The sequence below is a fragment of the Agelaius phoeniceus genome, chromosome Z (genome assembly GCF_051311805.1).
Source record: "Agelaius phoeniceus isolate bAgePho1 chromosome Z, bAgePho1.hap1, whole genome shotgun sequence".
Classification (NCBI taxonomy): domain Eukaryota; kingdom Metazoa; phylum Chordata; class Aves; order Passeriformes; family Icteridae; genus Agelaius; species Agelaius phoeniceus.
In genome coordinates, this window is record NC_135303.1 from 3,700,162 (window position 1) to 3,706,968 (window position 6,807).

Genomic DNA, 6,807 nt, shown 5'->3' on the forward strand with positions numbered 1-6,807 from the left:
AGCTGAGGTTCTCACGTGGTCACAAGCCAGTGGGAACTGGGTTTTAAGTAAAGCATCAAATGGGCATAATTGAATTTCTGGAGCTGGCAGCACCCCCTGAACTTGCTGAGAGAGAAAAGCAGGCAAGTTTTTGAGTAGCTGAAGGCTCTCAAGTGGAGCTCTGACTCACACAGAGGGAAAACACACGACATTGTTTTGAGAGCTTCTCTGTGCACATTATTCTAATTTGGCAGTCCTGGGGCTGAACTGGTTTTCAGAAGTGCCATAAATCACTGTCATTTCTGTCCTTAGCTACCAAGAAAAACAGGCACCATGTTGTGGGACTTTCTTACATCCCTTCTCCTGGCACAGGTTTGTTTGGAAATGCTTTGAACTCCACATCAAATGCCCCTCACAGTACAAATAAAAACTTCACAGAAATGTTTAAACAAGAACTGTGCACAACTGCACACAAATCACTGAATCTGTGACTGGCTGACTGACTTTAGGGTGCAGTTGTAATGCTCTGATGAAAGAGGCTGTGTTTTCCCTGTTAAAATATCCGCCAGACATTTGTGGATAGGTTCCTCTGTTCTCCCAATGTCCTTATGAACGAAAGTAAAAATTATAAAAGAAGGTAACTATGATTTTGAAAATATATCATCCTTAAAGAAAACGCCAGGTTCTTGGGAATTAGGGCAAAAAAGCCCTAAAAAGGATGGGGCAGCACAAGACAAAGAGGTACCTGATAAAACTGATTTTATTAGGTCCACATAAGCATATTGAATAAGCTAAAATATTTTCAGAGGCTCAGGTGTGACCACAAATATAACTGGAGTCAGCAGCAAACAAGATATGGGCTTGAAGGTGTGATGGAGAAAATTGTGAAACTCAACTGCAAGAAAGATGCAAGTGCAAGAAAGGTGTGGAGTGGGTCCAGAGGAGCCCACAAAGATGCTCTGAGGGCTGGAGCCAGGCTGGGAGAGCTGGGGGTGCTCACCTGGAGAGGAGGGGGCTCCAGGCAGAGCTCAGAGCCCCTTGCAGGGCCTAAAGGGGCTCCAGGAGAGATGGAGAGGAACTCTTTAATGAGAACATGTAGTAGCAGCACAAGGGGGAAGTGTTTCCCACTGCCAGAGCGGAGGGATGGATGGGATATTGGGAATTGTTCCCTGGCAGGGTGGGCAGGCCCTGGCACAGGGTGCCCAGAGCAGCTGGGGCTGCCCCTGCATCCCTGGCACTGCCCAAGGCCAGGCTGGACACTGGGACACTGCGAGGTGTCCCTGACATGGCAGGGGTGGCACTGGTGGGGTTTAGGGTCCCTCCCAACCCAAACCACTCCATGATCCTTCCATTCCATGATCCTATGATTTTGACAAAACGGAGACTGGGACTCAAGAAAAGAGGAACTGAGCAGGAAAAGGTTTAAGAGGGAGCACAACACAAAATGGCCTTTTCACAAAGAGGACTTTAAAGCCCTACTGCTACAGCAGAATGTGCCAAGCCTAAGTGTGTTGTGGAGGACTGACAAAGAAGATTATCTCTAAGGCATGGAATTTTCTCCCTGGAGGAAAAATAGCTGAAAGAAGCACAACAGAATATGTGGCTGGTGGTAAGTTTTACCTTCTCAATGGGTGGACTACGTGACTCCTTAAGAGTCTTAAACTTACTCTTAAACTCTTTAAACTCTTAAACTTACCTGAAAGATCTGGAAGAAGAACCCAGAAAAAATCTAAAGTGATTTTCTGTTTTCAGTTTATGCCCTTAGTAAAGACAAGAGCGAGTACAGTGGCCTTTTGCTGTCACAGTGTTTGGTAAAGAATAAATCTGGACATTAGCCCTGGGAATAACTTGAGCATGCTGACACTTTTTTTCTCCAGTCTGTACAGAGAAGAGAAACAGTGAAGGCACAAAAGTTTGAATACACTTACAAAATAAAATAGGAGAGGTAAAGCACAAAGATATTTGTGAAAAGATAACACCTTGTCAAATAAGAAGTGAGTAAACTTGAGGACACAGGTAACTGAAACCTGATTTAATTTTAAAATAGGGACCCTGGCTATGCACACAGGGTCAAATGGAAAAATTCTGTTTCAAGCTGGGAATTGTCTAAAAAGTGAAGGGAAAGACCTGAAAGTATGCATCTGACCATGAGATGAGTACAAGTACTCCAGATAATGACTTGGAGCACTTAAATTAGATTAATCTGATGTGCCTTCATATGGCTCTCCATCTCTAGAGACCACAGAGGAAACTCTGAGTTCATAAGCCCTTGTTGGTCATGGGTGGGCCCAGCAACAAAAGATAGTTCACATTTTTATGTGAACAATAACATTAACCAATTAAATCCTTACTAATTTCTGTGGGGAAAAAGACTTTAAACAAGTGACCAGAAAAAGCTGTGCTCTACTAAGTCTTGTCAGATGCCACACTGATTTTTTCATTATTTGCCACTTTGGCAGAATGTCCAGGCAGCCCTGGGAAAACACAAGATGACTGAGTGTAAACATGGCTCTACATGGCTTTAATTTAATAAAGAAGTGCAAGCATAACTTGAACATTAGAAGAGAACCATCCTCTCTGGTTCCCACTGTCTATCCTATGTGCCTCTGCTTAATAAACATCTTAGTCTGATTTTCCCAGCTTTTACCTACAAAATTCGTTGAAATTCATATTGTTTTATAGTAATATGTAAAAAGTAAGACAACCTAAAATTTAAGGCGCAGGACAGTGCGTTATTCTAACTTTATAACTCCTTACAGCAGCCAGTGAAGGAGAGATGAAAATTTGGCACTGTGAACGCGCTGGATTGGTGGGCACGGGTGAAATTTGTTCCCAGGTGGGTGATCAGTGACATTTTTCCTGTAAGGATGGCGGTAGCAAGAGGGTTTCCTCACCCTGAGGTCAGGCAGCCTCTCAGCACTCACCGGAGTGGACATGAGGCACACGTTTCCTTGCTGGCTGTGCTGGGACCCAGGTGCTTCCTCTTGTTTCGGTGGCTGCACTGTGGTTTGTGAGCCATGACTTGTATTTCCACAGCAGTAACAGGATGGGAGTAAATGGCACAGAGAGAGTCTGAAATTCTCCCTTTTTTTTTTTTCTGGGTTTTTTTTTTTTTTTCTTTTGGGTTGGGTTGGGGTTTTTTGTTTGTTTTTTTTGTTTGTTTTTTTTTTCCTTTATTTTGTTTTGTTTTGGGGTTTTTTTTGTTCTTTTTGTTTTTGTTTTTTTGGTTTGTTTTCTTGTTTGGTTTTGTTTTTTTGTTTGTGTTGTTGTTGTTTTTTGAGGTTTGTTGGTTTTTTTTTTTGTCTTGTTTCCCAAGAGTTCCTTCGCACTCTGGAGGAAGTGGAGGTTTTGTATCCAGGCCTGCATTCCTGAGCAGGAATATGCATGGGGTTAATAAGGATGGAAAGAAACCTGACATTTGCTTTTTCATTAGCAGAGAAAATAGCCAGGGCTGATGGCTGAGCTCTGAAAAACATCACCACCTACATCTAATCAAGTGAAGCATTCAGGTCAAATGCACACTATTGTATAAATGTCTTTGCAAAGATCCACAGCACTGAGATACTTAACAGGCTTGTGTTTTCTCACGTATATTTATTTTTTTTTAAATGCTGGAAAATGGTATCTTCTTTCCCATTTAGCTGAAAATCCAAGAATAGGAGGTCTCTGCTGTATAAGAGGAAGAAGATTTCTGCAAGTTGTTTAACTTACAGGAGAAGAAGCACTACCAATGCAGCAAGGCTGACATTGATGTAGTTTGGAGTTGCAGTTGGAACAGAGAGGGGATGATACTTATAAATATGGCTAATGGAAGTTATGGTCATGAATTTTATCTGCCACAGCATCTACTGAAGACCTAAGCAAGCATTGTTTCCAGCATTTCCTCCAGAAGCCTAAAACAACTGGCTAGATACTGCTGGAATTAATTATGCTTCCCCAATTTTCATATGCATTTAAACTATCCAGGGATCTCCAAGGAGCGGGTTACATGTGAAACACAGAGGATTGTTAAAAATTGTTTAAAATTTTTAAATTTTAATTAATTTCTTCAGTTTAAAAACACTTGTCTACCACTGTTGATCCAGTGAGTTTTCCTTTCTTTGGCACTACACGCTAAAAAATCCAAGAAGAAAAAAAGAGAGGAAAATATTTCTGAGGCCTTGACAAGAAATGAATGTTTCAATTAAAGCAATATCTTCAGAAACAACAGGAAGGATAAGAGGTTGAGAGGTTTCCTGCAGATGGGAAGGTGCATCATCTCAGGGTAATGATTATTTTTATTTTTTATTAGAGTTTTTTGGTTTGTTTATTTATAAAGCAAAATGGACTAAACCAATTTTACTTATGATACCTCCACAGTCAGATTAAAATTATCTGTCCAAATACTTTCAGTATTTTTAGGTCTCTTTGGTCCAAAACTTACTTTTTGAACATTTCCTATCAATTTAAAACATTGAATAGGATTTTAACAGCAATCCCATCCAACTGCCAGAGTATTTTTTTACAAGGAGTTGACCAAGCTAGGAAGCAGACACCTGAGTTATCTCTGAGGTATTGTCTTAAGGGCAACACTTCCAGTGGGAAACAATTTTTGGAACACACCAAAATCTTTTAGGCAGAAGTTACTGCACTGCAAAAGCTGAAAGCAGCTAAATGTGCTTTTTTTAAAATTACAATTGCTGAGCTCTCCCATTCAGATTCATGACTGACCAGGAGAGCTCAGGTTTTCAAACCATGCCTAATATTTCTGTGTCACATGGCAGGCACATCATCTCCCTGCTGCTGGATAATTAAAGTAAATTTTTTTTCCTCACAGGGCTGGACTCTAGTCCAGTCCACTCTCCCTGACATCCAGTGCCACCATGTGGAGACAACCTGTTGCTCTCTGGATGCCTGAGAGGAGCTTTTTCTAGGGACAAACAATTACATTCACTTAAAATCTTGTATTTGCAATAATGAAACAGGGTATTTTTGGAAAAAAGATGCACATTAATAAGGTGTTTGGCAGTTAAAATTTCCTTGGGCTGTTAAGAACCTCCTTAATGCCTCAGATCTGTACTGCTAGCTGCCATGACTTCTCCCCGTATTAAAAAAAAAACAAAACCTTTTCTAAAACACAGCTTTAATTTTCTAAAATGGTGTGAAAGTATCATTCACTGGAGTTTATTATTTGGTACTAAAATTTTCACTGTCTCTCCTCAAGGAAAAAGCGACAGATTCCTTTCTTGAGAAGAAAAAAGAAATCAGTTTTATCTTCCATTCTTATACAAATATATGCCCCCACACACTTTCATATGCACACATACATTAAAAAAAATCCATAAAAATTATATAACCTGGAGATAGATTATGGGGGAGATTATGGTCTTCTTGTGGTCACCAGATGTTTTGACCTCCCTGAGACAGGAGCTCCATCCTGGTAGGTTTCAGACTCAATGGTGGCCTGAAGGCAAATCCATCTGAAGAAGCAGAAATAAAAGAATAAAACAGTTTGTGCTCACTTCCAAACTGTCAGAAGCTGTACATCTTGACAGAAAATACACACGACAGGTGAGTGTCCTATTAGCAAATGTCAGGTGCTGCAATGCACTGACTCCTTTTGCCCCATGTGTTTCCTGCCACAGAACAAACACATTTAGCTTTGGCACAGCAAGTTTTCCAGGGAGGTCAAAATGACCTTCAAACAAGCAGGGTATCAGTGCTTCTTTAAAGCAGGTCCACGATGCTTATCAGAATCCATTACTGAGCACATTAACTTTATCCAAAGTGATACCCTGTGGTCTGTCCCAAAATGCCACAGCCCAAACATCCAGTGTGGAGGTAGAAACCAAAGGAAACAAGTGGTCATGTTTCACCAAGCCTTAAGAGCCCAGGAAGTAACCACAATTTGCTGTGTGACTTTGGCAGGAGCACTTTTAATTAAACAGGCAATGAATTTGGACCAGGTCTGTATGTTGGGGGAAATGAAATCTGAAATGAAATTCTGAAGTTTTCCCCCAAGTGCCTACAAACCACGATGAAAAATGTCGTGCACAGAAACAAGCAGAGAAGCAGGAATTCTATATTTGTCTTACTCTGCTGCCTCAGGCATGGAAGCACTGACAGCATCTCTCAGGTCTGAAGCAAACAGGTTATCACCCCACACAGCAAAGTCCTGATCAAACCACTGTGACACTTTTAAGGACTTGCTGTGCCAAAAAACCTTTTACAAATCCGGATTAGCAAAAGAAGATCACAACGCAGCCAGCTTTCTTTCCCTTCTGCAGAAACTTTTGTTCTTGAAGCCCATGGCACCATGAGTGGTTGTGTGTTACAGTTTAGAACTGTTCCTGCAATACAGTCCCTTCTACACAGCTCTTGTATTTTAGAAGGGAAAAAAAGGCAAAACATTCAAATGAGGATGCTGATTTGCCTTCTTTATGCATACACTTTTTAATATACTATAGAAAATACATTAAAAATTTTAATGATCATGCATATATAAGTTCATATATGTGTATGACCAAAGTAAAAAACCAGCCAGACTTCTTGATGAGGGTACAATTTCTGCCCTGTTTTGGCTAAGCTTTTATAGGTAGGGCAACTATAGCCTCTTCATTTGGTAGGCCAGTTTAAACAGGGCCACTTTAAACCAGGTCAGTAATTACTACCAGGTCCTCAGGATTGTGTCCGTGGTGAATAAACCAGAAGGATTCTTTGTTAAAGAAGCATCAGTAAACTGGTTTCTGGGCAGCACTCAACTCAGTAAACAAGCAGAACTGAGGAAGAGGCTCAAGCACAGCATATTCACAGGTGTCACTGGTTTATGCCATCCTGTGGTCTGTCTCC